General features: G+C 46.0%; 1 protein-coding gene across 3 annotated transcripts in view; it reads left to right on the plus strand.

Moving 5' to 3' along the window:
* LOC119965405 overlaps positions 1-12,263 on the plus strand; it is a 54,856-nt gene extending 42,593 nt beyond the window's left edge. For 2 of the 3 annotated variants that reach the window (XM_038796154.1, XM_038796156.1), the window contains exons 6-10: positions 9,892-9,920; positions 10,186-10,264; positions 10,981-11,088; positions 11,177-11,220; positions 11,340-12,263. The gene's annotated coding sequence lies outside the window, so the exon portion shown is untranslated. Of the gene's footprint in view, positions 1-9,891; positions 9,921-10,185; positions 10,265-10,980; positions 11,089-11,176; positions 11,233-11,339 lie in introns of all 3 variants that reach the window. The other variant, XM_038796155.1, reaches the window with a different exon arrangement.
* The last annotated feature ends 283 nt before the right edge of the window (positions 12,264-12,546 follow it).

Raw genomic sequence — 12,546 nt, forward strand, 5'->3', positions numbered from 1 at the left:
TAGCGTCGGGCTGAACTGGCAGTCCAGTCAACTTAAGACTGGCTCACAAAGCCTACACAGGTGATTATATGGGCCCCCTCAATGAGCTATCATTGAGGGAGCTCATACTCCAATTGGCCAACCAAGAACACCAATTGGAGTTCATTACACACAGATTTCAATTTTATAATTGATCTCACATTGATATTAAACTATCATCAATTGCTGTTTGCAGAAGCACATTCCAAAATTTTAATACTCCTTGTGTGTAGAAATGTTTCCTGATTTTACTCTTGACAAATACAGGGCTGGATTGTCCGGTCGGCGACACCAGAATCGCGTTTGGTGATCGGCTGGAGAATCCAAGTTCCGACCAAATTGTGGGTGGTGCCTCTTTTGCGATGCTCCGCCCCCTTCAAAGCGACGTAGTCTTGGAGTATGGCACGCCACGTATTGAAGGCCTCAGGACCTTGCCTAAGGCCCCCCCGATACTCCGCCCGCGACCGGCCAAGTTCCCGACTGCGTCGGTCGCGTATGGTCTCACCCATTGGGAACTCGACATGGCAGCTGCGGACTCAGTCTAGCACCGCCACAGTCGGGGAAGGGCCAATCTGTGGGCAGGGGGCGACATTATCCGGGTCTAGGGGCACTGTGGGGGCGTGGTCCGGGGCCCGCGAGCCGGCCAAAGGGGCACTATTTCGCGGGCCGGGTCCGCGAGCGGCCTCCATCATGGAGCATGGTGCAGCCACTGCAGGCCACCGCCGTGTGCATGTGTGACCACGGACCTAGCAATTCTTCAGGCCGTATCGGCAGCTAGCGCCGGATGCTCTATGCTGCTCAGCTGCTAGCCCCAGCAAAACGGGCAAGCGGTGGCCGTTTTGCACCAGTTTTTCTGGCGTAAAACGCCACCGTTCCCACGCCGGAGTGGGGACATAGCCCCAGGATTGGAGAATCCAGACCCTGGTTCTAACTTTCAGATTATGCTTCCTAGTTCCAGACTCTCCTAAGTTAATTGATCTTTTACCTCATTACATTTCCTACATTACAACAGTAACTAACATTTCCAAAGAATGTATTTGTCGTAGTCAATATTTTCCCTGCTTCCGGACTGTGATAGAAAGATTCAAACATAATTCATTAGGTAAGCAAAACTAAGCTTTATTTATGGACTACAACTGCTAGCAGTATGGCTGAGACTTGAAATCGGAAGGCAGTCAAGTACAAACTGCTGGTTCCCTTCCAAGTCTGCAATATCACAAAAGAATAAGACGATTTTTATACATTATAGGATCAAGATAACATGAATACAGTTTGGTCAGGAATTTGATCAAAAGTAAAACATAAGTAATAATCATTACAATGGCGTCACCTTGCTGACTTATCAACTTTCAACAATTCCAAAACTTCGAGTACTTTCTCTTTATGATTATCCCATTCAATATCTAACAGTATTCCTGCTGGACCACTGTACAGCATCATCCATTTCCTTTGTAAACACGGACACAAAATAATAATTTCAAACCCTTCCCACAGCTCTGTATCGACACATAAATTCCCTTCTTCATCTCTAATGGGTCCCACTTTTTCTTTAACTAACCTTTTACCATTAATATATCATGAAAGCTTTGCCTTCTCACTGTTTCTCCTCACCTGAGGTGTGGTGATCTTCAGGTTAAATCACCACCAGTTTGGGCAGCACGGCAACACAGCGGTTAGCACTGCTGCCTCAGTGCGCTGAGGTCCCAGGTTCAATCCCGGCCCTGGGTCACTGTCCGTGTGGAGTTTGAACATTCTCCCCGTGTCTGCGTGGGTCTCACCCCCACAAACCAAAGATGTGCAGGGTAGGTGGATTGGCCACGCTAAATTGCTCCTTAATTGGAAAAAGTGAATTGGGTACTCTAAATTTTTTTTTAAATCACCACCAATGAGCTCTCCCCCTCAAAGGGGAAAGCAGCCTAGGTCATCTGGGACTCGGGTGACTTTACCTTTATTAGTAAAATATCTTTAACTTTACTTGCTAATCCTTTTTCATGCCCTCTCTTTGATTTCCTTATTTCCTTTTTTACTTTGCCACTGCACTTCCTGTACTCATCTCGGCTATTTGTAGTGCTTCGTTCTTGTGCCTATCGTACACTTTCAAATCAAGACTCTGGTGGAATACTCTCCACTTGCCTGGGAAAGTGCAGCTCCAACAACACTCAAGAAGCTCAATACCATCCAGGACAAAACAACCCGCTTGATTGGTATCCCATCCATCACTTTGAAGATTGACTCTCCACCACTGATGAACTGTGGCAGCAGGGTGTTCCATTCCACAAGATGCAGGAACTCACCAAGACTCCTTAGACAGCACCAGCCAAATCCATAACCAATACGCCTTCTCCCCATAACCCCTGATCCCCTCAAAGGAACAGCTGGGCAAGAATTGAGCTGGATGGCACAAGGTCATGGATATGTATGAACGGTACGATATATTTGAATGGTCAGCAAGGTAGTACAGTGGTTAGTGCTGTTGCTTCACAGCACTCGGGACCTGGGTTCGATTCCTGGCTTGGGTCACTGTGTGGGCGGAGTCTGCACGTTCTCCCGGTGCCTGCATGGGTTTGCTCCGGATGCTCTGGTTTCCTCCCACAAATCCCGAAAGACATGCTTGTTGCGTGAATTGGACATTCCGAATTCTCCCCGTGTACCCGAACAGGCACCAGAGTGTGACAACTACGGGATTTTCACAGTAATTTCATTGCAGTGTTAATGTAAGCCTACTTGTGACAATAACAAAGATTGTTATGGTGGGAGATGTATGCAATTCTTGTGTGGGTGTTAATTTTTGTTTAATGTGTTCTCGTTCTCTCCTGTGGTTTTTGCCCCGGTGGAGTGGGAGTACCTCTTCCAGGTATTGGAATGGGTTTGGGTTTGGTCCAGTGTTTGCCTCGTGGGTGAAACTGCTGTATAGCGCTCCCATGATGAGCGTCCGGATGAATGCCACAAGCTCAAATTATTTCCAGCTGCACAGAGGCACGAAGCAGACGTGCCCATTGACCCCACGTAGTTCGCTCTGGCATTTGAGCCACTGGCTATTGCGTTCAGATCAGCGAAGAGGTGGGCGGGTATTCATTGAGAAGACAGGGAGTACAGAGTCTCTCTCTCTATGCAGATGACCTGCTGCTCTACATCTTGAACCCCCTACACAGCATGGGAAAGATAATGGAACTCGTGAGGGAGTTTGGAACCTTCTCGGTATACAAATTAAACCTAAGTAAGAGTGAAATCTTCCTGGTAATCCCCCAAAGGGGAGGAGCAGAACTGGGAGCGCTGCTGTTCAAAGTGGCCCAAACCAAGTTTAGATACCTGGGGATCCAGATAGCCCACAACTGTACCCGGCTTCACAAGCGGAACCTATCTAGCCCAGTGGAGGAGGTGAAGAGGGACCTGCGGAGGTGGGACTCACTGGTGGAGAGAGTGCAGATGATAAAGATGAACCTTCTGCCAACATTCCTATTTGTGTTCGGATCGCTCCCAAAGATCTTCCTTCCTTGGAAGACCTTCCTTCCCAAATCCTTTATCGCCAGGGTAGACAAACTGCTCTCGACCTTCATGTGGGTGGGCAAGAACCCCAGGATCCGTAAATCTGTCCTGCAAAAAGGGCATTGCTCAGGGGGTCTGTCACTGTCAAAATCTCCTGTACTACAACTGGGCAGCAAACGTAGTAAGGGTGCGGGGTTGGCTAGGGGGGCCAGGGCAGACTGCATGCAGATTGAAGAGGCTTCATGTGTAGGGACGTCCCTGCGGGCATTGCCCCACTTCCATTCTTCCAGGCGAAGTACTCGACGGAATTAGTGGTGTTAGCATCACTGAAAGCTCGGAACCAACTAAAGCACCAGTTCAAGCTGAGCGACATAAGAACATAAGAACATAAGAACATAAGAACTAGGAGCAGGAGTAGGCCATCTGTTCCCTCGAGCCTGCTCCGCCATTCAATGAGATCATGGCTGATCTTTTGTGGACTCAGCTCCACGTTCCGGCCCGAACACCATAACCCTTAATCCCTTTTTTTCTTCAAAAAACTATCTATCTTTACCTTAATAACATTTAATGAAGGAGCCTCAACTGCTTCACTGGGCAAGGAATTCCATAGATTCACAACCCTTTGGGTGAAGAAGTTCCTCCTAAACTCAGTCCTAAATCTACTTCCCCTTATTTTGAGGCTACGCCCCCTAGTTCTGCTTTTACCCGCCAGTGGAAACAACCTGCCCGCATCTATCCTATCTATTCCCTTCATAATTTTAAATGTTTCGATAAGATCCTCCCTCATCCTTCTAAATTCCAACGAGTACAGTCCCAGTCTACTCAACCTCTCCTCGTAATCCAACCCCTTCAGCTCTGGGATTAACCAGACATGTCCATTTCAGCCCCATAATCATAGGTTCATCCTGGTCAGAATAGATGCCACATATAAGACTTGGAGAAGGGAAGAAGGGGTGTTGAGGTTCAGGGACATGTACATTGATGGCAGAGTGGCAACCCTGGCGGAACTAACAGAGAAGTTCCAACTCCCGAAAGGGAGCGAGTTCCGATACCTCCAGATACTCGACATCCTCCACAAGTAGGATCCGGCTTTCCCCCAGTTACCCAGGCACAGCCTGCTTGACTGCCTAATACCACTGGATGAGTTAGGGATGGGAAAATTTGCAGACATATACGGATGACTGCTACAGGAAGTAAGGGCCCCACTGGACAAAACAAGAGAGTAGTGGAAAGAGGAACTAGGCTGCAAGCTGTTGATATATTTACTCGCTATAAATATGCCAGTCAATAAGGTTGCCCTTCCTTTGTCTAGGTATTGAAATTATATTGCTTTCAGAGTCGCCGGGTATCAAATGATACCACCACAAGGCTCAACCGGGTATCGATCAAAGACCCAACAACCAGTTAGATAGTTCAAGTTCAATAATACTTTATTTACACACAAGATTAACTTATACATGCAACATAAACACTACGAGCTAAATTACATCTAACTCTATGACAACCTGTGCTTAACTTCAGACACCCAGTTTAAGTCAGAGGTACAGTGGCCTTTGTTCGAATCTGGATCTGCTGGGTCTGGAGAGGTAACTGCGGTTCAGCTAAGCTCATCCACCTGGTAGTGAGCGTTGAACTTGGACTTGCTTCTGGTCATGGTGCTGCAGTTGGAGATAGACGTTGCCGGAGCGCCAGGTCCAAAAGAAATCAAACACATGGCAGTGCCTCTCTTTATCTTTGGGGAGTTTCATGCTCTTTTGGGTGGTCCTTACATTTGGACCTAATAATTCGGCAGACTTCGATCACTGCCTTCGATCTGAGCCAATAAAGGGGTGGGTGCCTTGATGGTTGGGTGTGTCCAAAGCGGTCATTGACATTGCTGTTTATGCTTCCTGAGTAAACAGAGTGGCGCCGATGTGTCTGGAATTGTATCGGATACCTGAGTACCAGTCCTTTGTCTTAGGGAAATGGGTTATTAGAATGCAAATCGGCTGGGGCTTTCGATACTATCTGGTTCTCTGCTTACAAATGTACATTTAGGCTCTGAGCCTGCCTGAATCTTGTACTGGCCATATTTCCCTTGAGTCTTTGCAAATGTCCATGTTTCTTTGTAAGTGGCCACCCAGATGGCTACAAAGCTAGGCAGAAGACTCTGGAGCGAGACCTTATACAGAGTGAACTCCACCACCTGGTGTGCAAGACTGGGCCTGATGCAACTGAAGGTGGTGCACAGGGCACACCTGACCAGGACACGGGTTCTTCCCAGCAATGGAAGTCAGCTGTTAGCGATGCCAGTGAGGACTGACTAATCACTCCCACGTGTTCTGGTCCTGCCCAAAACTGGTCGGATTCTGGACCACGTTCTTTGAAGCTATGTTCAAGGTCACAGGGTCAAGTTGAAGCATGCTCATTGGTGCTGAATTTCGGGGTGTCAGGCTGGCCGGAGCTCTTCGAGGGGAAGGGAAAAAATAAGGCTACTAAAACCTATAAACAACAAACTGTTTGCACTACATATGTTGTATTGATGCTCACGAGCTGTATGGTTGTTGTGCTTGTCTGCAATTACTTGAATAAAAAATACATAAAACTTAAAATAATTAAATGCGCTGTGGATGTACCAACACCACATGGAATCCAATGGTTCAAGAAGACAGCTCACCATTGCCTTCACAAGAGCAAGTAGGGATGGGCAATGTTGAACTTGCCAGTAACGCCCACTTGCCTGAACAAATAAAATAATTTCTGAGCCTCTCATGAGGAGGCAATTAAACTTATTAAGTATGAGAATAAGAGAGAGCTGGTGACAATACTGTTTCTGGCAGGAAGAGGGAGCTGGGTTAACATTACAGAGCGTGAATGGAAGGCAGAGCTGAACTAACATTACTGAGCCAGATGTGTATTTCTAACATATTTTCTATTGCAGGACTAGTAATCTCGAGATCCAGGGTAATCCTCTGGGGACTTGGGTTTGAATCTCACCATGGCAGATAGTGGAATTTAAACTCAATAAAACATCTGGAATTAAAGTTTTAATGGTGACCATGAAACCATCGCCGTACAAACCAATCTGGTTCACTAATGTCCCTTTAGAGAAGGAAATTTGCCATCCTTACCTGGTCTGGCCCACATGTGACTCAATGTGGTTGACTTTTAAATGCCCTCTGAAATAAATGCCTAGAAAGCCACTCAGTTGTATTCAACCTCTACAAAGAAAACACAAAGGAATAAAACCAGACGTACCACCCAACATCTGCCGAGGCACCGGAAGCGACCAAGGCAAACCCAGCCCTGTTGACGCTGTAAGGTCCTCTTACTAACATCTGGGGGCCTGTGCCAAAATTGGGAGAGTAGTCTCACAGACTAATCAAGTCACAGCCCAACATAGTCATACTCACAGTGGTATACAGTCAAGAGGGAGTTGCCCTGGGAGTCCTCAACATCGACTCTGGACCCCACAAAGTCTGATGGCTTCAGGTCAAACATGGGCAAGGGAACTTCCTGCTGATTACCACATAATATGCCTCCTCAGTTGATGAATCAGTACTCCCCCATGTTGAACATCACTTGCAGAGTCTGCATCAACTCTCACAAACTTCCACAGATGTGCTATAGAGAGCATCCTATCCGGCTGCATCACAGCTTGATATGGCAACTGATTCGATTCCCGGCTGGGTCACTGTCTGTGTGGAGTCTGCACGTCCTCCCTGTGTGTGCGTGGGTTTCCACCGGGTGCTCCGGTTTCCTCCCACAGTCCCACAGTGCGGGTTAGGTAGATTGGCCATGCTAAATTGCCCGTAGTGTCCGAAAAAGTAAGGTTAAGGGGGGGGTTGTTGGGTTACGGGTATAGGGTGGATACGTGGGTTTGAGTATGCTGCCCGTCTAAACTAAAATCTTCTACACTTCCTGGGTCCGTATTCCTCTATTCCCATCCTTTTCATGTATTTGTCAAGATGCCCCTTAAATGTCACAATCGTCCCTGCTTCCACCAGCTCCTCCGGCAGCGGGTTCCAGGCACCCACTACCCTCTGTGTAAAAAACTTGCCTTTAAACCTTGCCCTTTGCACCTTAAACCTATGCCCTCTAGTAATTGACCCCTCTACCCTGGGGAAAAGCCTCTGACTATCCACTCTGTCTGTCCCCCTCATAATTTTGTTGACCTCTATCAGGTCGCCCCTCAACCTCTGTCGTTCCAGTGAGAACAAACCGAGTTTATTCCACCGCTCCTCATAGCTAATGCCCTCCATACCAGGAAACATCCTGGTAAATCTCTTCTGCACCCTCTCTAAAGCTTCCACATACTTCTAGTAGTGTGGCGACCAGAATTGAACATTATACTCCAAGTGTGGCCTAACTGAGGTTCTATACAGCTGCAACATGACTTGCCAATTCTTATACTCAATGCCCCGGCCAATGAATGCAAGCATGCCGTATGCCTTCTTGACTACCTTCTCCACTTGTGTTGCCCCTTTCAGTGACCTGTGGACCTGTACACCTAGATCTCTCTGACTTTCAATACTCTTGAGGGTTCTACCATTCACTGTATATTCCCTACCTGCATTTGACGTTCCAAAATGCATTACCTCACATTTGCCCGGATTAAACTCCATCTGCCATCTCTCCGTCCAAGTCTCCAAATGATCTAAATCCTGCTGTATCCTCTGACAGTCCTCATCGCTATCCGCAATTCCACCAACTTTTGTGTCGTCTGCAAACTTTTACTAGTCAAACCAGTTACATTTTCCTCCAAATCATTTATATATACTACGAACAGCAAAGGTCCCAGCATTGATCCCTGCGGAACAATGCTGGTCACAGCCCTCCAATTAGAAAAGCACCCTTCCACTGCTACTCTCTGCCTTCTATGACCCAGCCAGTTCCGTATCCACTTTGCCAGCTAACCCCTGATCTCTGCAACACTTGGTATTTGCATAACACAGTGGGGACCTTTTAATCATAGAACATAGAATCCTTACAGTGCAGAAGGAGGCCATTCAGCCCATTGAGTGGGCACCGACCCTCTGAAAGAGCACACTAACTGGGCCCAATCCCTCACCCTATCCTGTAACCCCATCGTGGGGCAATTTTAGCGTAACCAATCCATCTAACCTGCAGGTCCTTTGACTGTGGGAGGAAACAAGAGCACCCGGAGGAAACCCAAGCAGACAGGGGAAGAACGTTCAGACTTCACACAGTCACCCGAGGTTGGAATCGAACCTGGGTCTCTGGTGCTCTGAGGCAGCAGTGTGGACCACTATGCCACCATGCCGGCCCGGCATCACGCCAGTCAATTGATAATTCATCCCATGAGGGTTCTCGCTGTTAACTGACTGATGGCTCTATGAATTTATCTAGAGTGTAACTCTACCATATAGGCAAGCAAAGCACTGGGTTTGAACCCTGGTCCTCTGTGCTGCATTGGCTTAGCCAGGCTGAGGTGGTGAACACAAGGCTTCTGCTATTAACAGTTGAGTTGGAGAGGCAACCCTTAACAAGGAACGCACTACCGGAGGAGGTGGTGGAAGCAGGACGATAGTGACATTTAAGGGACATCTTGACAATACATGAATAGGATGGGAATAGAGGGATACGGACCCAGGAAGTGTAGAAGATTGGTTTAGTCGGGCAAGGTGGTCGGCACGGGCTTGGAGGGCCGAAAGGCCTGTTCCTGTGCTGTACTTTTCTTTGTTTTGTTCTTTAAGGGTATGCTGCCCAGATTGCTATTCGCTGCCTACTCTTGCTGCGCACAGTCCTGAGTGTCAGGGAACTGACACTGAGTGTCTTGCTCTCCAAAGGCAAGGCACCTATCTGCTCAACCTTACAAAGAACAATGGTCATTTGGGTCAGGCAACATTGGGCAGGATTCTCTGTCCCGGCAGCCCAGTTTTCCGATACGGCGCGCCCCGCCAGCAACCAGCCAATGGGGTTTCCCATTGTGGCCATCCCACGCTGCCTGGAAATCCGTGGCCGTGGATACGCTGCCAGCGAAGCGGAGGATCCCGCCGACGGAGAATCCCGCAGATTGTGTAGGCTGTGCCCACAGAATATTATAAAATTTAACATTCAGGAGTGAGGAGAAAATTGCCCAGGAACTAGATAATACTTCATGAGTCATGCCAAAGTGATTAGCTGTGTTGGGAATTTGAGTTTTTTTTGTCAGTCTATTTTAAACAAAAATTATAACTTTTGACGGAAAATAGTTTACTTTCTCCTCTTGTGAAAACATGTACAGGGTTTTGTAACAAACCGTTTGGACCTGAAGATGGATTTTTTTTTACCAGCGCAATGATTAGAGCAGATCATGAAACTAGTTTGTACCGATTAAATTGAGTTTCGTGTTAAGGAATTGTTTTGTAATATTTGCATTTTTGAAAATATTTTGATTTTTTTCAGAGTGGAATAAGAATGCTTATCTGAACTACATTTTTATTCCTTTTTTTTTTTTTTTTTTTATTTTTATTTTTATAAATTTAGATTACCCAATTATTTTTTCCAATTAAGGGGCAATTTAGCGTGGCCAATCCACCTACTCTGCACATTTTTGGGTTGTGGGGGCGAAACCCACGCAGACACGGGGAGAATGTGCAAACTCCACACGGACAGTGACCCAGAGCCGGGATCGAACCTGGGACCTCAGCGCCGTGAGGCGGTTGTGCTAACCACTAGGCCACCGTGCTGCCCCCCTACATTTTTATTCCTGTTGTTTGTGTACTTCTGTGTCTCAGTGCGTTAATAATGAGCTGCCTCAGGAAGATCAATTCACCAGGTAAGAGAACGAGGTCACAATATGTGTCAAGCACTGATATCAGACAGAATTATGATGTTCACATTAAGGACAATGCACCATTACTTGCTCTTGCACTGACCAGTCCACCTGACTTAGGTATTTCTGGAACGGCGTTGGACTGGGGTGAGCACAGTAAGAAGTCTTACAACACCAGGTTAAAGTCCAACAGGTTTGTTTCAAACACAAGCTTTCGGAGCGCAGCTCCTTCTTCAGGTGAAAAAGATGTGCAGGTTAGGTGATGTTAAGGGGATAGGACGGGGTAGGGTGCTCTTTAAGGGGGTTGATACAGACTGAATGGCCTCCTTCTGCACTGTAGGGGTTCTATATGGTTCCTATATGGTTCCCAGGGTTTGCTTTCTGGGGGCTCTAAAGCTGACTGTAGCAGATTTTAATGATCCTGTGTTTCTAAGCGGATAATATGTCAAGGGTGGAAAAGATAACACTCATATTTATTCCACCTTACCGAGGTTCATATAACCACGTAGGGGATAGCATGGGGTCAAACTCTGTGTAAATCCTCTCCAGTTCCACCTGAAGTAGGCCCATCACAGGAAAAGCAGAAAGAAACAAAATACGCAAAAAGAATTACCAAGCCTAACAACATGAACCAAAAACTGATGTTGGTATGAAAAAGGGCTTAAGGATTTTCTTAAACCGTTATGTAACTCTCAAATTCATTCAATCCCTCTCCATAGCCACTGACGAGCGAAGAGAAATAACCTTCAGAAACATTATTTCAAACTCCGAGCAAAACTCAGAAGAAATTCATTATGCCTCTGTTATTTTTCAACAGAGGAGCCCAGGTAATTAAAATATTATATTTTGACAGCAACATTTTGATAATTTCCTTCCATACATTAACTTCACTATTTAATTGTACTTCTTTCAAAGATCCTGCCCTCGATGAACAACCTGACCTGCAGGCTTCAATAGATGTAAGTAGATAGGTATACATGTCAAATTTAATGCAATAACTTAATTAAAGTTTTAGAATAAATCTTTGACACAATGAAAGAGTGAATCGATCTAATGTCTTGTTTTCATATTCACTCAGAATCGAGGAGCTTCAGATGGAAATGAATCATCCATAATCTATGGAACAGTATTAAATAGAACACCCTAGTTTGCATACGGATAATTGGAGGAAGAAAGGATGGAAGATAAAACATTTTTTTGCCAGTGTGGTTGTTTATAGAATTAGATATATATGTTTGGGATTGTGTCCCCTGATTACAGTGACGCACGATAGAAAATAAGCACAGCTTAATATCACTGGAATATTAACATCACTGGAATATCGCTGCCTGTCTCTACCCTTCTGCATGAAACTATCTACTGCCAAAACCATATTCATGTTTTTGTCACATCCAGACTTGACTAATCCAATTCCCAGAAGGTCAATCACTCACTTCCACTATACTTTAACTTCAGCCCATCCAAAACATTTCTGCCCTTATTTGAACCAACACCGAGTACCACATACCCATCACTCCTGTGTTTGTTGTCTTACATTGGCTTCCGGCCCCACAGTTCCTCAAATTTCAAATGATCATCCCTCGTGTTTTGATAGCCATGCTCGTTTCTAACTTTATGAGGTCCCCCAGTGTGACAACTCTGAGAAATTTTCTTTCCTTCAAATGGATAGCTCTACAGAGAACCAGTATAGTGTTGATGGGCTGAATGGCCTCCTTCTATGCTGTAATGACTCTATGCTGTGACTGTAGCTTCATTGTTCCTCAACTTTTTTTGCCTCATTATTGGCGGTCGTACTTGCAGCCATCTAGGCCGAAACCTCTGGAACATCCTTCATTGATCTGCCGTCAATGTTCCTCTGTCTTGTCCTTCATGACCCTCTTTAAAGCATATGCCTGTTTGACTAAATTTCAAACCTGTGTCCTAACAGCTCCTTCATTGGCTTAGCCTTTTTGTAAGACCCCTGGGGACATTTATCTACATTAAAGGCACTTAGTGAATCCTTTTCATGCAGGAAGTTGAAATTCTTGTTGTCGATTATTGGATGTTATCTGGAATGTTTATTTCACCTTCAACTGGCTAAAGTTAAAGTCGGATAGGCGACAATGAAATTACGGCCTAAATGTTAACTGGGGCCATCATAATTATTAGGAGGGGCATGGGTTAAAATTAAAAAGTGAAATGCGTAGCACGTGATTCCTAACCTGCCTGGTAATCGCCATGACGCTGGGTGACGGTGAAGGGCGACACAATAGTGGAGACCTGGCTCATCCCTTGCCCCTGACAGC

This window comes from Scyliorhinus canicula, chromosome 4 (assembly GCF_902713615.1).
Source record: "Scyliorhinus canicula chromosome 4, sScyCan1.1, whole genome shotgun sequence".
NCBI classification, from domain to species: domain Eukaryota; kingdom Metazoa; phylum Chordata; class Chondrichthyes; order Carcharhiniformes; family Scyliorhinidae; genus Scyliorhinus; species Scyliorhinus canicula.